Below are 20,300 nucleotides of genomic sequence, written 5' to 3'. Positions count from 1 at the left end.
CCAAGTATCTAAGCACTTTTGATTTGACTGCAGGGTATTGGCAGATCAAATTGTCAGAAGATGCTAAACCTAAGACTGCATTTTCTACCATTGGAGGACATTACCAGTTTACTGTAATGCCTTTTGGTTTGAAAAATGCACCTGCCACTTTTCAGAGGTTGGTGAACACAGTCCTGCAAGGGCTGGAAGCTTTCAGTGCAGCAGATTTGGACGATATAGCTGTCTTTAGCTCCAGCTGGGATGATCACCTGGTCCACCTATGGAAAGTTTTGGAGGCTCTGCAAAAGGCAGGCCTCACTATCAAGGCTTCAAAGTGCCAGATAGGGCAGGGTAAGGTGGTTTATCTGGGACACCTTGTTGGTGGGGAACAGATTGCACCACTTCAGGGGAAAATCCAAACTATTATTGATTGGGTTCCCCCTACCACTCAGACTCAGGTGAGAGCCTTCCTAGGCCTCACTGGGTATTACAGGAGGTTCATTAAGAACTATGGCTCCATTGCAGCCCCTCTTAATGACCTCACATCCAAGAAAATGGCTAAAAAGGTATTATGGACAGCAAACTGTCAGAAAGCTTTTGAGGAGCTGAAGCAGGCCATGTGCTCTGCACCTGTCCTGAAAAGCCCTTGTTACTCTAAAAAATTCTATGTCCAAACTGATGCATCTGAATTAGGAGTAGGGGCAGTCCTATCACAACTTAATTCTGAGGGCCAGGATCAACCTGTTGCTTTTATTAGTAGGAGGTTGACCCCTAGAGAAAAGCGTTGGTCTGCCATTGAGAGGGAGGCCTTTGCTGTGCTCTGGGCTCTGAAGAAGTTGAGGCCATACCTGTTTGGCACTCACTTCATTGTTCAGACAGACCACAAACCTCTACTTTGGCTAAAACAAATGAAAGGTGAAAATCCTAAATTGTTGAGGTGGTCCATATCCCTACAGGGAATGGACTATACAGTGGAACATAGACCTGGGAGTAGCCACTCCAATGCAGATGGACTCTCCAGATATTTCCACTTAGACAATGAAGACTCATCAGGTCATGGCTAGTCTTATTGTCCTTCGTTTGGGGGGGGGTTGTGTAGGAAAGTACCATCTTGCCTGGCATGTTACCCCCATTTTTCACTGTATATATGTTGTTTTAGTTGTATGTGTCACTGGGACCCTGGTAACCCAGGGCCCCAGTGCTCATAAGTGTGCCTGAATGTGTTACCTGTGTAGTGACTAACTGTCTCACTGAGGCTCTGCTAACCAGAACCTCAGTGGTTATGCTCTCTCATTTCTTTCCAAATTGTCACTGACAGGCTAGTGACCATTTTTTACAATTTACATTGGCTTACTGGAACACCCTTATAATTCCCTAGTATATGGTACTGAGGTACCCAGGGTATTGGGGTTCCAGGAGATCCCTATGGCCTGCAGCATTTCTTTTGCCACCCATAGGGAGCTCTGACAATTCTTACACAGGCCTGCCACAGCAGCCTGAGTGAAATAACGTCCACGTTATTTCACAGCCATTTTACACTGCACTTAAGTAACTTATAAGTCACCTATATGTCTAACCTTTACCTGGTAAAGGTTAGGTGCGAAGTTACTTAGTGTGAGGGCACCCTGGCACTAGCCAAGGTGCCCCCACATTGTTCAGAGCCAATTCCCTGAACTTTGGGAGTGCGGGGACACCATTACACGCGTGCACTACATATAGGTCACTACCTATATGTAGCTTCACAATGGTAACTCCGAATATGGCCATGTAACATGTCTATGATCATGGAATTGCCCCCTCTATGCCATCCTGGCATAGTTGGCACAATCCCATGATCCCAGTGGTCTGTAGCACAGACCCTGGTACTGCCAAACTGCCCTTCCTGGGGTTTCACTGCAGCTGCTGCTGCTGCCAACCCCTCAGACAGGCAGCTGCCCTCCTGGGGTCCAGCCAGGCCTGGCCCAGGATGGCAGAACAAATAACTTCCTCTGAGAGAGGGTGTGACACCCTCTCCCTTTGGAAAATGGTGTGAAGGCAGGGGAGGAGTAGCCTCCTCCAGCCTCTGGAAATGCTTTCTTGGGCACAGATGTGCCCCATTCTGCATAAGCCAGTCTACACCGGTTCAGGGACCCCTTAGCCCCTGCTCTGGCGCGAAACTGGACAAAGGAAAGGGGAGTGACCACTCCCCTGACCTGCACCTCCCCTGGGAGGTGTCCAGAGCTCCTCCAGTGTGCTCCAGACCTCTGCCATCTTGGAAACAGAGGTGCTGCTGGCACACTGGACTGCTCTGAGTGGCCAGTGCCACCAGGTGACGTCAGAGACTCCTGCTGATAGGCTCCTTCAGGTGTTAGTAGCCTATCCTCTCTCCTAAGTAGCCAAACCCTCTTTTCTGGCTATTTAGGGTCTCTGTCTCTGGGGAAACTTCAGATAACGAATGCAAGAGCTCATCCGAGTTCCTCTGCATCTCTCTCTTCACCCTCTGATAAGGAATCGACTGCTGACCGCGCTGGAAGCCTGCAAACCTGCAACATAGTAGCAAAGACGACTACTGCAACTCTGTAACGCTGATCCTGCCGCCTTCTCGACTGTTTTCCTGCTTGTGCATGCTGTGGGGGTAGCCTGCCTCCTCTCTGCACCAGAAGCTCCGAAGAAATCTCCCGTGGGTCGACGGAATCTTCCCCCTGCAACCGCAGGCACCAAAAAGCTGCATTACCGGTCCCTTGGGTCTCCTCTCAGCACGACGAGCGAGGTCCCTTGAATCCAGCAACTCTGTCCAAGTGACCCCCACAGTCCAGTGACTCTTCAGCCCAAGTTTGGTGGAGGTAAGTCCTTGCCTCACCTCGCTGGGCCGCATTGCTGGGAACCGCGACTTTGCAGCTACTCCGGCCCCTGTGCACTTCCGGCGGAAATCCTTTGTGCACAGCCAAGCCTGGGTCCACGGCACTCTAACCTGCATTGCACGACTTTCTAAGTTGGTCTCCGGCGACGTGGGACTCCTTTGTGCAACTTCGGCGAGCACCGTTTCACGCATCCTCGTAGTGCCTGTTTCTGGCACTTCTCCGGGTGCTACCTGCTTTAGTGAGGGCTCTTTGTCTTGCTCGACGTCCCTTCTCTCTTCAGGTCCAATTTGCGACCTCCTGGTCCCTCCTGGGCCCCAGCAGCGTCCAAAAACGCCAAACACACGATTTGCGACTAGCAAGGCTTGTTGGCGTCCTTCCGGCGGGAAAACACTTCTGCACGACTCTCCAAGGCGAGAGGGATCCGTCCACCAAAGGGGAAGTCTCTAGCCCTTTTCGTTTCTGCAGAAATCTCAGCTTCTTCTGTCCAGTCGAAGCTTCTTTGCATCCGCAGCTGGCATTTCCTGGGCATCTGCCCATCTCCGACTTGCTTGTGACTTTTGGACTTGGTCCCCTTGTTCCACAGGTATCCTAGATTGGAAATCCACAGTTGTTGCATTGCTGGTTTGTGTTTTTCCTGCATTATTCCTCTAACACGACTTCTTTGTCCTTAGGGGAACTTTAGTGCACTTTGCACTCACTTTTCACGGTCTTGGGGAGGGTTATTTTTCTAACTCTCACTATTTTCTAATAGTCCCAGCGACCCTCTACAAGGTCACACAGGTTTGGGGTCCATTCGTGGTTCGCATTCCACTTTTGGAGTATATGGTTTGTGTTGCCCCTATCCCTATGTTTCCCCATTGCATCCTATTGTAACTATACATTGTTTGCACTGTTTTCTAAGACTATACTGCATATTTTTGCTATTGTGTATATATATCTTGTGTATATTTCCTATCCTCTCACTGAGGGTACACTCTAAGATACTTTGGCATATTGTCATAAAAATGCATTCCCAGGTCTACCACTAATGGTTAATCCTGGAATGCACCAAAATCCATGGATGGGAACTGCCACGCTCCACAGTGGAATGCCTTCCCAGGGCCGAGTAATGTCTTGCACTGGCCTTGCGTTGCTTGGTAAATCTAACTTAGGTATTGCGTTGCCCTTGTGACACCATGTGCAGCGCAATGGCAAGACCATACCATGATAAATCTGCCCATTAATGTGCACACACACACATACTGCGGGAGTGTGGCAAATTGGTGGTTATAAGCGATGTATTAGCGGCAAGACGACTTATTGAACGTGTATTCGCATAGATACTTACATGTGTACTCACAATGACATGCCATTTTGTGTATGGCGCTCTCCACATTGCATTCATTGCTGATTTCTACAGGTGGATCCTTGCGTTTGCTAAGTGTCATGTACAGGGGCGTGGCTTGGTCAGTAAGACTGGGGGGTGTGAGCTTAGACTTCCCAACTTTCACGATGGCCCATAATAGTAAAATACACTATAGGACAAGCAGGGCACACAAGAGAAGATTAAAGGGCAGTGAAAAGGGAGCGGAATGCATGTTGGTTGGGGTACAAAGTGAGAAAAAGCTCATTATTTTATTTGATCAAATAACCAACATTTTTTAAGTCTTTCCAAACAGACAGAGGGAGATAGTGTTTGTGCATTTTTGTCTGTGGGTAAAAATTCCTGGTGAAATCTGACAGACAGCTCACCATACCCGACTGAGCACCTGCTCCGAACTATTTATCACAAAATACATTTATTACGGGGGTGAAACACCCCAAACACCTCCCGAAACGAAGCCCCTGGTCATGTACTTCCTTGTACTCATGGTGTCACTTGTTCTACTCAGGCTGGCCACATATTCTTGGTACCATCTGATGTCTACTTCCAGTTCCATCATGGCAGGAGGCTGCTGGCTCATGTACAGGATGACCAGCATTCTGCAAACTAAAGTAATCTGATGTTGGCTTTGGAACTGTCCCCAACACCCTTTCTCACTTCCTGTGCGCACTTTTTCTAGATCCTCCCCCCTCTGAGTTTTCAAAGCGTTTTCACATGGGTATAATTTCAGTGGGGGGGGTGGGGGCGGGGTTGAGGGAATTTGCTGTGTTACACCCCCATAATAAATGTATTTTCTAGAAAATAGTTGGATACAGGTGCTTTCAGTCGGGCTGGTGAGGTGTCAGTCGGATTTCACAAGAAATTATTACATAAACACAGACGAAAGCGCACACACTCTCTCTCCCTTTCTGCTTTGAAAGTCTTCAAAAATGTTGGTTATTTGACAAAATATTGTTTTCTTCACTTATCACCCCTGCGAATCCGCATTTGTCTCCTTTTTCACTGCCACTTTAGCCCCTCTCATGTGCCCTGCTTGTCGTCTAATGTATTTTGACATTATACACCAGCATGATTGTTGGGAGATCTGAAGCTCCTCCACCCCCCATCATCCTACTGACCAATCTACTAGTAAGGGTTAAGTCCACGATGCAACACGTCTTAATGCATCCAGTGTGACCCCTGGGGTGTGCCCACTCACCGCCCAACATGCTGTGTACATTGTTCTTGTATCAAGGACAAATCCTTGAAATAGACGCCAATATAAGTGGAATACACACATCATCCACTCAAAACAATAATAGGACCAGCACATAATGTACCTGCAGACGAGGAAGGTGGGGTCAATAAACAGAATGGAATATCAAATGACTCAGTTTCTATTTTATCTCCTATTCTTCTTTGACATTCCTCCATTTAGCAACCTTTCACTGTGCTCTCTTTTCTGTGAGCCATCTCTCTTTCACCCTCCATCCCCCTCCCCTTTTCAGCTGAACTCTATTGTATTTGCTGTCCCGTGATTGCCAGGGGTACATTGCTGGGACTGATTCCACAGTCAATCAAATCAATCAATCAAACAATCAGGATTTATAAAGTGCAGCAAATCAGCCGAGAAGGCGCTGGAAAATCTGTCTGTGCTCTGTTCACTTGAATAGCCAGGTCATGAGACCTTTCCTGAATTCTGGGAGCAATGAGGTGGTCCTGAGGTGCAGTGGAAGATCGTTCCAGGCCTTGGCCACCAGGTGAGAGAAGGAGCATCCTCCTCTGTTGGCTTGGTGGATCCTGGAGGTGTCTGCGAGGAATAGGGATGCAGATCACAGGTGTCTGGTCAGTTGGTGGAAGGTCATCCGTTTGTTGATGTATGCTGGTCCTTCGTTGTGCAGGGCTTTGTATGCATGGGTCAGCATCTTGAACTGGCATCTCTTCTCAATCAGAAGCCAGTGTAGTTCCTTGAGATGTAGAGGTGATGTGAGTCCATCTGGGGAGGTCAAGGAAGAGTCTTGCCATGAAATATTGTATTGTTTGTAGTCTCAACAGGAGGTGTGCAGTGATTCATACATATAGAGTGTTTTCGTATTACAGCCTGCTGGCGAGAAAGCCTGAGTGATGGTTCTTCAGTTGTTGGTAGGTAACCATCTGAAAATCTTACGCAGTATGCGTTGGGTGTGGAAGCAGGTGGATGAAACTGCATTGACCTGTTTCTGCATGGATAACTTGCTGTACAGTATAATGCTGAGGTTGTGGACGTTGTCTGTCGGGTGGGTCAGTCTGAGTTTCGGAGGCCACCATACATCATTCCATGTCAAAGTGTGGGTCCCGAAGATGAGGACTTCAACCTTGTCTGTATTGAGCTTGAGACAGTTGTAATTCATCCAGTCGGCAACGTTTATCATGCATCTGTGGAAGTTGGCTGTAGTGGCTGAGAGGTCTTCTGACAGCGAGAGGATGAGATGGGTGTCATCAGCTTAGGAGTTGATGTTGAGTCTGTGCGATCGGACAGTTTTGGCCAGTGGGTCATGTACATATTGAATAGGGTGGGACTGAAGGATGATCCTTGTAGGACGCCGCAGATGATTTTCTTGGGATTCGAGGTGTTCCATGGAAGATGGATTCTCTGGGTTCTTCTGGTGAGGTATGAGGCAATCCATTTGAGAGTGTTTCCTTGGATTCCAATTTGGTGAAGTCTGTTGACCAAGATGTGGTGGTAGATGGTGTTGAAAGTGGCTGACAGATCCAAGGGGATGAGGGCTGCTGTGTTGCTATGGTCTAGGAGGGTCCTGATGTCAGTGACTGTGATGAGGGCTGTCTCTGTGCAGTGTACACATAGGGGCTGAAACTGTGGGCTAGACTTATCATAGTATTGCATTGCCCTTGCGTCATGCAATGGTGTCACAAAGACAAAGCAATACTAAACTCAGAATTACCAAGCAACGCAAGGCCACCTTGCATGGCCCTGTGTGGCTTGGTAAATCTGGAGTAACACAAATCCTGAATCTGGATTGAAAGGGGTCCAGGAGATTGTGGTGTTCTAGGTGTTCGGTGAGATGCTGGTTGATTGCCTTTTCAAGAACCTTCACAGGAAAGGGGAGCAGGAAGATGGGCTGGTAGTTATTAGGTTCTGCTGGGTTGACAGATCATTTCTACAGGAGGGGCTTAAATTCAGCATGTTTCCAGTCCTCAGGGAAGGAGGCCATGGTGATGGAGACGTTCAGGACTTTCTTGATCTGTTAGTCAGTTGTCTTGCTCCCAAGGTTGTAGATGTGGTGGGGATGTGGGTCCGTAGATGCTCCTTGGAGTATAGAATTCATGATGGATATAGTGGTTTGAGTTGTGAGAGGGTCCCAATGTGTGAAAAGGTGTGTGGGGCTTATGTTTGTGGGTGTCAGTAGGCTTATGCTGTCGAGGGTGGGGGGTTGGGGTTTGAAGTTCTCGTAGATGGTTGAGATCTTGTTGTGGAAGACGTCCACCAGGGTGTTGCACAGTTCGTATGAGGGATTGATATTGTTCCCAATGGCTGCGGAGTTGGAGAATTCCTCTACGATGTCAAGAAGTTCCTTGCTGTGGTTTTTGCTGTCTGTCTGTCAGGGCACGCTTCCTAGTTTCTTTTATGAGACAGTAGTACTGATTGAGAGCTGTTTTGAAGGTGGTGTGGTCTTCTGTCTTTTTGCTTGCACACCACTTTCTTTCAAGTTGCCTGCAGTTGCTTCTGTTGGATTTCAATTCAGTGGTGAACAAGCTGGCTCTTCTGGCAGGTACCTCTTCCAATAAAGGGTAGCAACGGTGAAACAAAATGCACCTCCTCTAAGTGTCCAACAGTATGAGGTCGGACAGACTTATTTCAGTATGCCTACCAGTGGTGCTGTGGTTAACTACTTTACTACCGAAAGGTAGAAACATGTATTCACAAATACATGATACATCTAAACAACACAACCACAATACTCAGTTTAACAAGACAACTGACAATCATAAGGTCATATGAGTCTCATACAAGTCCTTCTTGTACTCCAAAATCTTCTTTTATTGCGTATTGTCAATCCCATTCATATTCCAATACAATTCTTCATTTCAATTATTCACACTCGACAGCCAACACGTGTTTTGTCACCCCATGACTTTCTCAAAGCTGCAAAGTACAAAAATGAACATGTGTACATCAGCCTAGTGTACTTAATTTTCATCAACCATATATCATGTTTTGGCAAAAAGGTGGAATGCCTACACCAAGTGCGTACATCAGTGTCATTCTACGTTTAGTGGGAAAATTACACCAGTTCCATCAAAGCGCTATCATAAACTACCCCTGACTTGGTGCAAACACCCAAAATCGTGAATGTGCTGCAAATTCTATTGTATCTAATTGCGAACCATTACGAAACGGGTCCCCGAAGCATAATTGGGTAAACATGTCTGCAGAAATTGAAGTAAGACTACTGATCATATCATAATGATGGCCGTCTTAAAGTAGGAAGATTGTACAAAACATCACCAAACACTATCTTTAACTAACCCCATATTGGTGTTAACCACCAAAATACCATAGGTGTGTGCAGCATGCAGTAACTAAGTGCTATATTATTTCTATACAGTGATGTGATACACTCCAAAGAAGTCCCAAGATCACGGTACAGTGTTATATATACTGATCTTAAAAACTACAAATATGTCAATTACTGTACACTAAAAAGGGGGTACTTTGTCACAATGTTACAAACATATTTCAGGAGAGAAATATTGTGGAACATTATGAATGTTTACTTTGGCATATAAATATATCAACGTAAACATTAGCAATCCACTTAATTGCAAATTCATATACCCAAATCATAAGGTTACAAAGTTCACTCAAAAAACATATGGAACCCACATGTCCAGAATGCACAATCAATTATTCCAGGAATACATGCAATTCCCTATTCACATTTAACCCCTGATCCACAGCCTGCAATTTAGTAATCCATCTAGCTTCCTGTTTCCTAAATTCCTTATTTCAGTCAGCAGCTCTCGGATGGCCAGAAACATGTGTAGTTCCATGAAATCTAATGTTAAGGACTTCCGAACTCTGATGCATCACATTGTGATGAACAGCTGTGGGATAATTATGATTGTTATTACAAATATTTATTTATTGGATTAATTCGGTCTAGAAGTCTAGACCATTTGACGTAATAATAACAATCGTACATAAAAGAAAGGAATGTGGTAAAAGCATAGTGACAATATAAAACCAATAGTCATCAGAACATTGAAACAGTAAAAACAGCAGGACAAAGCATTTGATCATAAATAAAAATGCAATAAATACAACATGAATAGATATGGTAAAAAAGGGAAGAAGATAAAAGCTAAAATATAAGACTTTTTGTTTAGAGGACCAGTGTGCACAACCAGGAGACAAAAAGACAAAAATAGAGTTCCCATTTGACTAAAAGAAACATTATCAGAATACCAATCAAAAAAACAACAGTAAAAGCTATAGGGAAGGACTCTATAAGCTTATGCAATCTCTGGTGATCATATAGAAAGCAACAAGTTCCTAAAGGAAATTTCCTGCTAAAAATAATGCAAAGAAGATAAAAAAAGCAGATTAAAATCCTTCTAAATACTAATATAAAAATAACTCAGGGGCCTTTGGGTACAATGGACTTACGACGGATGTACCAGGCCTCCGATAAGTATTTAGTGACTGGAATGGCTACCCTGGGAGAGGAATCATGCGTGCAGATTCTAATGGCAGTCACTCTATCCTGAGATGACATATTTTTGCAAAGGGGGATAATCCACCTCTTTCTGGGTATCTTATACAAAGGGCAGAAAAATAATACATGCTCTATTGTTTCTTTACAGTGTTGGCAAAGGATACACCTGTCGTTTGAAGCGATGTTAGATGACCAGTGGGCCGTGAAACCATTAGTAGGCAATGTACCATATCTTAACTGCAGGTATAAAGCGCGGGCATATGGAGGGATAGGGAGGTTCAGGAAATTCTCAGCCCAGGGTTCATGCTTAATTTGAAGAAAATCCATTGTTAACCTACCCGCCCCCTTTTGGTGCATGGAATATTCGTTAACTTTCTCCCAATATCTGCTTATAACAAATTTCCTAGCATTATCAGGGATTTGGTCCGGGTATTTCCAATAATGGGGAAGACCCATTTTGTCCCAGGCAATTTTCATCTCTTTCAGCCAGGGGATTTTCTCCAGTGCCTTAGGGGCGGCTATCAACTCTCTTATAGCCAGCCTATATGGTTCAAGTTCAGCCGATTTCCATAATCGGATCCAATAGGAAAGGGGTCTTAAGGCCGCTATGGTTTTAATACTATTTAAACCAAGGTCAAGCCTTAAAGGGGTCATTGGTGTACCCGTACCAAGCCTGGACACCTGCCTAAGGAAAATATTTTCCTTGGTTTGCAGAATGTCCAGGTTTTTGTGGGATCCCCAAATTTCCGCTCCATATAAGGCCGCTGCTCTAATTTGAACGTTATAAATCTCCGCAAGAATGTTCAGAGGGGGGCTCGGAGCCTTTCTAGATCTACGGACTAAGGCCCCACCTCTTTGGCCTATGATTAGAGCCCCTTTGTCAATAGCTGCCTTCCATTTGCCTGATGTAGATAATCTGAAACCCAAATAATCGAACTCTTCTACTTTCTCCAATGGGGTCGAATTCATCTCGATATTAACACGCAATCGTTTTTTGGAGGTAGTGAATATCATAAATTTGGTTTTCTTGATATTTACATCTAGGCCATAGTCGCTACAGTAAGCACAGAACTGGTTGATCAGATGTTGAATTCCCATTGGCGATTTTGATAGTAGGATCGTGTCATCTGCATATAGCAGACAAGGGATTTTTATCCCACCCAGTTTCGGAGAATCATTTAAGCAGTTCTCTAGGTAGTGGATACAATTATTAATGTAGAGCAAAAAAAGAGTAGGTGCCAGAACACAACCTTGTCTAACTCCTTTTTTAATGGCTACGGGATCAGTCAGCTCGCCCCCCTGTCCACACCTGATTTGGGCAAAGGTATCTTGGTGCAATTGAGCTATAAGTTTCAGGAGGCCAAATGGCACTCCCATATTTAATAATGTTGACCACAGGAGATTCCTGGGGATCAGGTCAAATGCGGCTCTTAGATCTATAAAAACCACATAAAGGTTACCCCTCCCCAGGTCTACATTCTTCCATTTTATTGACATAAATCTTAAAGCTTGGTCAACTGTGCTCACTGCGGGTCTGAAACCCGCTTGTAAATCAGAGAGAGCAATAATCCATTCCTCAAGATGGGACAGAAGATGTTTCGCATAGATTTTTTGGAAGTTATCGAGGAGACTAATGGGGCGGTAGTTAGCCGGAATGTTTGGATTTCCTTTTTTAAAGATCGGTACAATTTCAGCCCCTTTCCAAGTGGATGGAACTGGAGCTCCCGCTGCAATTGCATTGCAGATAGAATTGAGGTAAGGAGCCCATATGTCAGGTCTAGATTTAAATAGATCACCTGGGATTTTGTCTGGGCCAGGTGCCTTCCCCCATTTCAGGGAGTCTATAGCTACTCGAGTTTCGGATAGGGAAAATGAAATTGGAATGATCTCTTGGTTTATTAAATCATTGGGGGGCCACAAGGAAACTTCAGGCGGACCTCCATAAAGTTGCCCAAAATGCTCTACCCATGTTGCTGAGAGGATTGTGGAGCCAGGCGCGGCAGGGGAATCACTGTCATTATCAGCTATTAGTTTCCAAAACCTGGATGTATTATTGGATAAGGCAGAATCCAAAATAGTGGCCCATCTGGCCTCCTCCCAGCTTCTACGTGCCTTTAAACATTCCTTCTTATAAGCCCCCCTGGCTGTTCTCAACGTCACAGCATGGCCTTCTTTAATTGCATCCAGGAGAGCTAGTGCTAGTTGTGCTATTCTGCAAGATTTATTGAACCAAGGGGCATTGTACTTTTTGTTGAAGTTGTTAAGAGTCTCTTTTGTAAAAAGTTGTTTTAAAGATTGAAACAGATCAGTGTGGGCTATAAGAAGGCTGTCGCCCTCCTCAGACTCAATGAACCGAGTCATACACTCCATTTGATTTGCGAGCAAACTGTAAATAGATGCCAGGTGTTTTGGGGAGGAGATAACGGATTCCCATTTGAGATTGCATCTATTATTAGTTAAGGCCAGTTGGGAGGCATTTGTCCTGGAGTGAGGCGCTGTGAACGAAGGAAAAAGACCTCTGGTTGATAAAATCAGAGGGTCGTGGTCGCTCACGGGCTGTTCATCTACCCTCATATCTACCATGTAACGCCAAAGACGGATATCAAGAAATATGTAGTCAATGCGACTACTATGTTCTCCGCGCCTAAAAGTGGGACGCAAAATAGCATCCGAGTGTGAGCGGCCATTACAGGCTCGGAGGCCATGGGCTAGTGCAATGTCAGCCAATAAGCGCGCAGATTTATTCAATCTTGGTTTTTTGTTGGAGACTAGCTGGGGGATGCCCCAATAGGCATCCTCTTCTTTACAAATTCCTTGGACTAGAGGATTAGGTTCAAAAGTAACATTGAAGTCTCCTCCAATTAAGACAAGGAGGGAGGGATTACTTTTTAGAAAATAGTCCAAATTAGACAGAACGTCCGACTCGGAGTGGGGACTCGCATTCCTGTTATAGATATTAATTAAAAGGAGAGGTTTTCCTTCAGAAATCATTAGCGATAGTGCTTGCAGATCCGGGCAACCTGTATCTATTTCTTCTATCTTGCACCTGAGAGAAGTATTTAGCCACACAAGCAACCCTCCCGAAGGTCTCCCAGAAGATGACTTACGGGCCGAAACCCAATAGCTTTTGAAACCGAGTCTATATTTGGGTTCCAATGCCCAAGTTTCTTGAAAGAGACAGATCAAGTGATCATCTATAAGGTTACCCCAACCTGGACTTTGTAATTTGCTTTCCAATCCAGCTATGTTCCAGCTGAGTACCTTATCGAGATCCTCTGAGCATGAGGACCCAGCTTTATTCTGGAAATATAGCGTACTAGGGGGGGAACTGTTAAAGACCATGGAACTTCCCTCGGGTGGATTAGGGCCAAGAGATTTCTCGCTCTGTATCTTTAAAACCTCGCTGGATGTAACCCCAACAGTGTTTGAGTTTGGTGGATTGACCATACGGATAGGCCCCAAGGTATAGGGAGCGTTTGACAGATTAGAAATGCATTCGTCAGTCGCTTGACATGTTATATTTTTGGTTGATCCCGGGACAACAAAATCTGCCAAGATAAGGGGGGCAGGAGGAATAGAGATGTTAAGAACAATAGGGCAAATGGTCTCAGCTTCACAATTAGGCAATACCACATCCGGAAAAGCATCTCCTAGTCAGTCTGCCTCAGAGAGAGAAGATAGAGGACGTCTAGGACCAATTACAGGGGTAGGCAGTGTGTGAGTAACCGGACCAGCCCCGTATGATGGTGGCGATTGAGTACTCCAAGACGACATAAAAGGTGGATAAAACACTTGTAGCCTGCAAAGAGAAGTTTTGCCCGTTGTAGGATAAGGTCTGTTAGCATTTAAAAAAAGACGTTGGACAAGATCGGGGGAATTAAAATTAATGACAATACAGTCCCCTGAACCGATCTTCGCTAGAGGGCCCACGGGCCCACCCACCCTACCCTTCTCACCATCAATATTGAGGATGACATGGAAAAAGCGAACCCCGCATTCACATGCAACCAGTGAATAACCTTGTTTTTGAGTTCGATAAAAGATTCAGAAAAATAAGGTTTGAGTTCAGGAACATTTGATATGATGAGGACATAAGGGCATGATTCTGGTGGTAAATGGAGCGCTTTTGGTTCTCGGGAGTCCCTGCTCATAACCTTCTTTTGGTATACTGGATGAGGAAATTCCCTGATAGGGATGCCATCTCCCGAAATAGTTGCTGGATTGTTCCATAAGGCGGTTCCTTTTGATAGGGAAGCTAAAGCCATATGAGGTTTGTTCATCAAGGTACTGGAAGTTTTAGCAGAACTGGGCCAGTCGTGATTTAGAATGGGAGGAAAATTTTTGGGTATTTGGCCAGTGTGTCTATTGGCAGTAATAGAGTCATGATTAGGTTGAATTTCTACAGGTAAAGAAATTGTTGGTATTTGCTTGGTCGTAAGACTATCAAGTTTGTCCTCGATTATTTGAAGACGGTTGGAAATAGGGAGAAGTAGTTTTGAGAGCTCATCTCTTATGAGATCCCTAATAAACTCGTTTGCATGGGGGATGTTGGTATTGTGTGAGGGAATTGATGCCATATCTTTAATAGAGGGTTGGGCCGAGTTAGAGGGACTCAAGGTCCTAGATCGTTTATTCTTAAGAACAGGTTCCCTTCGCTTCCTTTTCCCTTTAGTATTAGATTCAGTTAAAGTAAGGGAACCTTCTATTGAAGGATGCTGGGCCAACAAAAAAGGTGCGGCACAAATGGCAGTTGCAATTGAAGTATCGTCTAGGATCTCTTGAGGAATTTTGGACGGAGAAGGGGAAGGGATAATCGGTACAGACTGAAGCTCTAATCGCGGGAGGGGCTGTGAGACTGGGCTATCATGGGCTAAACTAATAGATGCAGAAGGAGGGGCAGCAAGGCGTCGTTGCACTAATTCTATTTCTCTTTCGAGTTCCCCAACGGCCTTTTGTAAAAAACCGTCTAGGGTTTTATTAGAATGCTGTTTCCCATCTAAGCCCCCCCCACGTCGTCTGCCCATTTTACTAAAAACCAGGGGCCTTTAAGAAGCTCCTGATTAATAGTAGTACTGAGGCCTTTGGAACCCAACTTCTACCCCAAGCAAGCGTTAAATAAACTTCTCAAACCCTGCTAATTGCGGATCTCACGGACAAAACTGCAATCAAAGACCCAAATGCATATATGTATATGTGGTTTGGCCCAACCACTTATCATGAGCAAGCAAACACAGGGAGGGAAATGAATGGTGGGTTCCAACCCCTTGACCACCTACCACCCACCAAAAGACATATTTCGGATAGAGAATATATGGGGAATTAGTGGGAAATTCAGCAGGAAACACAGCGGGCGAGCAAAAGCTGATTAATATTGGTAGTTGTCCGCTAGCTTGATGGAGGCCTGGTGCTTGGTGGGAAAAGCTACCCCTACGCAATAAAAATAAGCTTGAATTTGTCCTTCGGGCAGTCAAATGCAAAATGGTTATCTGGGACCACAGATTGAAGTAGATGTCAGATGGGTGGCCCTGCCCTGCCTCTTCCTGGCAATGACGGGCAAGGACGGGCCCGCCCTTGGCCCGGGCTTCGCCCGGGCGCCGCCCGCGCGCGTCCCGCGGAGCGGGAGCGCTCACAGGTTTTTAAAGGGCTCCTGCCCTAATTGGAAAGACAGCACACAGCTGCTGCCCGCCTCCTCTGTCCCGAAAAGCGTTCAGCGCGTCCCGCGGAGCGGGAGCGCTCACAGGTTTTTAAAGGGCTCCTGCCCTAATTGGAAAGACAGCACACAGCTGCTGCCCGCCTCCTCTGTCCCGAAAAGCGTTCAGCGCGTCCCGCGGAGCGGGAGCGCTCACAGGTTTTTAAAGGGCTCCTGCCCTAATTGGAAAGACAGCACACAGCTGCTGCCCGCCTCCTCTGTCCCGAAAAGCGTTCAGCGCGTCCCGCGGAGCGGGAGCGCTCACAGGTTTTTAAAGGGCTCCTGCCCTAATTGGAAAGACAGCACACAGCTGCTGCCCGCCTCCTCTGTCCCGAAAAGCGTTCAGCGCTCTTACATGTTCTTGAATCCGTTCCTTGAGTGGACGGATGGTGCTACCCACATATATTTTTCTGCATAGGCAGATAATACAATAGACAGTAAACCTAGTGTTGAAGTTGATGAATTGTTTAACATGATGGACCTCCCTAGTATTGTAAGAAAATGTTAAAGTTCTATTCAGTGTGAACTGACAAGAGATACCATATGTTTATTGAGTGAACTTTGTAACCTTATTATTGAGTGAACTTTGTAACCTTATGTTTTAGGTATATGAATTTGCAATTAAGTGGATTGCTAATGTTTACGTCAATATATTTATATGCCAAAGTGAACATTCATAATGCTCCACGATATTGCTCTCCTGAAATATGTTTGTAACATTGTGACAATGTGCCCCCTTTTTAGTGTACACTAACAAGGACATATTTGTAGTTTGTAAGATCTATATATATAATGCTGTATAGTGATCTTGGGACTTCTTTGGAGTGTATCACATCACTGTATAGAAATAATATAGCACTTAGTTACTGCATGCTGCACACACCTACGGTAACAGTGTTTGGTGATGTTTTGTACATTCTTCTTACTTTAAGATGGCCACCACTATGATATGATCAGTAGTCCTACTTCAATTTCCGCAGACATGTTTACCCAAGTACGCTTCGTGGACCCGGTTCATAATGGTTCGCAATTAAATGCAATAGAATTTGCAGCACATTCACGATTTTGGTTGTTTACACCAAGACAGGTGTAGTTAATGAAAACGCTTTGATGGTACTGTGTGTAATTTCCCCACTTGAAGATGGCCACCGTTCTTGATATGATTATTAGTCCTATTTCAATTTCAGTGGATGAATCTATTTAAGCACATACCGGGACCCTGGTTTGTAATGGTTCCCGAAAGATGCGGTAGAACTTGACAGGAAGACTAACACACGGTAAGACAGGGCATCTGTACGCTTAGAATATGTGAAGGATAGCATACTAATGTTTAGATACATGTGGGGCCGCACGAACTCACACAATGACTTGTGTATGTACTGTATGATAGGGGTTCTCTGCTCATTACTAGAGGCTTTTTATTTGGTTATGTTTTTGCTAGAATCATGCCAGTTACCAGTTACTCTGGGGTTTATGATATGTAGTATATGCTAACGTTAGGTGTTGGTGGTCAGTAATATACACATTTTTTCATTGACAGGTCACTGGGCATATCATGGCCCTTGAATTATGAACTTTGGAGGCACTATTTCCTTTGATGGTAAACAGTTTTGGACTCGCTTTTCAAAAATAATTGATTCTACGCATATATTGACGTACAGGGGGGCTACATTATGGATGTGAACATATGATAATGGTCTTTTGACAATTTGCTGGTTAGTAAGTTAGTTAGTAATTTGGATCTGGAGATACTCTTACTCTGCTCTATATCACAGGGGTTTGGTGGATCTAGGTATTCTGTTTACTTGGTTGATCTCACAATTCTTTTGGCAAAGTTGGCAATATGGGTGTTTATTAAGTTATAAACATAGGATGACGCTGATGTACGCACTTGGTGTAAGCATTTGACTATCTTGTTGGAATATTATATTTGGTCGCCCTTGTTGTAGGCATTCCACCTTTTTGCCAAAACATGATATATTTGGTTGATGAAAATTAAATATACTAGGCTTATGTACACATGTTCATTTTTGTACTTTGCAGCCTTGAGAAAGTCACTTGGTGACGAAACACGTGTTGGCTGTCGAGTGTGAATAATTGAAAAGAAGAATTGTATAGGAATATGAATGGGATTGACAATTCACAATAAAGGAAGATTTTGGAGTACAAGAAGGTCTGGTCTGAGACTCATATGACCTTATGATTGTCAGTTGTCTTGTTAAACTGAGTGCTGTGGTTGTATTGTTCTTCTGGCAGGTACTTTGGGTTTGGCAGGCTTGGCAGGGGCGATTGTGTCAGCGCATTCTGTGATCCCCTGAGAGAAGTTTCTCGTGGCCTGATGTGGGTCGGATGTTGTGCCTAGGAGGTGGGAGTTGAGAGCACAAGATCCCCAGATCTACACATGAATGGCCACTTTCGACCAGGTTTTTTAACTTTGCATTCTTTCATCTTCATTATCAAATCAAGATCACAAGTACTTGGATGAAAAGAAAAATCCGGAGTAGAAGAGTTACTCAAGCTTGGACCTGGGACACACGCAAGATCTGTGGTGGTGCACCAGGTTTGAGATTGGGGATGCAGGTGGTTGAGTCTGTTACTGTGTGGTGACACTGGCATTATGATGTAGACTACATCTGAGCTTGGTTGTCAGTAGAATATATTTGTACCCAAGGGTGTATGTCACAGCCATTCTCATACCTGTATCTTCTATGTTCAAATCCACAATTCCATGTATTAGTATGGAATAAGCTATGAATTTTCAATAGGAGAACAGGTTAGAATCTTATACAGACTGTCAAGGGATATTCTTAAGATAAGAACATTGGACATTTTTATCCTGTTTTCTTATTGGTCATATATATCGGAGATCTTAAGGATTGTTTCTAGGAGTTGTGTGCAAGTTTCTCATGTGAACTTTTATTTACATATAATCATTTGTATTTTATACAGCACTTACTACCACACATCTTGACGTTCTGTATATAGCGGATAAATTATTTGGTCTGTGGTCAATTAACCATGAAAAACAGCTGGCTGAGTCAGCGCCACCAAGATTCATACGTGTGTGTTCTTCACAGGTTTTGACAGCAAATTCTTAATTCACTGTGCTATTAATCCATCTGATAACAATGCTTATCCCACTGTCTATCTTAACCAATTTAACATGTCTGAAAGGCTGTTTGACATAGGCTGAATCATCTCTAAGAAGTGTCTGGAAGCCCACAAGACCTGCAGGGCATGTAGGGCATGCTTAACATTTGCAATAGTGGATTTCATGTAATGTAAGCCTACCTGGGAACAAAAGTCACAATTTTATAAGCTGAGATATGAAATGGCTATATCAATCATCTCCACATAGTTGAAATGTTCATCAAATATCTAATTCATTGGTAAACTTAGGCTTTTGTTAAATAGGCTTTAAATAGGATTTTATTAAAACTTGCTTTTATCTGCCTTTAAGACTGGACACTAATTAATTCAGTAATGATGAGATCTTCCTCTTCCAGTGGCAGTAATTAAGTCTTTGTTAAGGTGTAAAATACATTTACTGGCTGAGACCAATGGGCTTGTCCTGCTGTCTTGAAGGCAAAGATGAGGTAATTACAGGGCATCCAGGCATATATTTATACTTTTTTTTGCGCTGCATTTGCGTGATTTTTTAACGCAATAGCGGCGCAAACTTATGAAATGCAATTGTATTTTGTAAGTTTGCAACGCTTTTGCATAAAAAAATAACGCAAATGTGGAGCAAAAAAGTATAAATGTGGGCCCTAGTGCTAGTTATGGGACAGGAGAGTGGACAGCAATACCAGATGGCACACAAAGACATGTCTGGACATTTTTCATATTGATATTTGTTAGAAATGGGAGTCTCTAGTTGGCAGTGGCTTGTCTGTCCAAGTAGGGACCCTTCCTTCTAGTCATGAAAAGGGAGTTACACACCTCAATAACCCCTGCTCACCCCTTTGGTAGCTTGGCAGGAGCGGACAGGCTTATCTCAGAGGCAATGTGTTAAGCGTTTGCATATAACACAGAGTAACACAGTGAAAACACTACAAATTGACACCACACCAGTTTTAGAAAAATAGCCAATATTCAGCTGTGTAAAACGAGACCAACATGATAAAAATCTAACATACAGTAATAAAGATACACATTTTGTAAGAATCAGTTTAAAATACATTTCCTTGAAGTCAATAGCACCGTCTGGGGCTATCACAGCGTCATGAACAACAAATCCAACAGTTAAGGCCGACCATAAGGTCACGGGCCATCTACAATGTCTGGAAGACCCACAAACAGTACCTTGGAAATGCATGGCGTTGTGGACCTTGTGATGAGATCCAAAGTTATGGCATCGCCAGTGTCACCAGGCATCAGTTCAGTAGGGCGGTTCAGGAGGTCGGTGCAGGAGTCGTTGGGCCCTTGAAGTCACACGAGTTTCAGATCAAACTCAGTGAGGGTGAAGTCAGGAAAGATGGCATCGGCGGCATAGGACTGTGTTGCGAAGTTGGACAATGTGACGTTCAGTGCCCACAGGTCACGTGCAGGCAGTAGCTCGGTAATGGCATCCGGTGTCGTCAGTGAAACCAGGGCTGTGGTGTGAATAGGGGCAATTCGATGTGCTGTGTCTACAGGTCCCAGGCAGCAGTGCAATCATTGCTGAAGCGCTGTCGTCGGTTGACCCAAGGTTGCGGTGAGGCAGGTCAATGCTTCCTGCGGTGCCCACAGGT

Source organism: Pleurodeles waltl, chromosome 1_2 (assembly GCF_031143425.1).
Source record: "Pleurodeles waltl isolate 20211129_DDA chromosome 1_2, aPleWal1.hap1.20221129, whole genome shotgun sequence".
NCBI classification, from domain to species: domain Eukaryota; kingdom Metazoa; phylum Chordata; class Amphibia; order Caudata; family Salamandridae; genus Pleurodeles; species Pleurodeles waltl.
Note: the sequence above shows the minus strand (reverse complement) of the source record.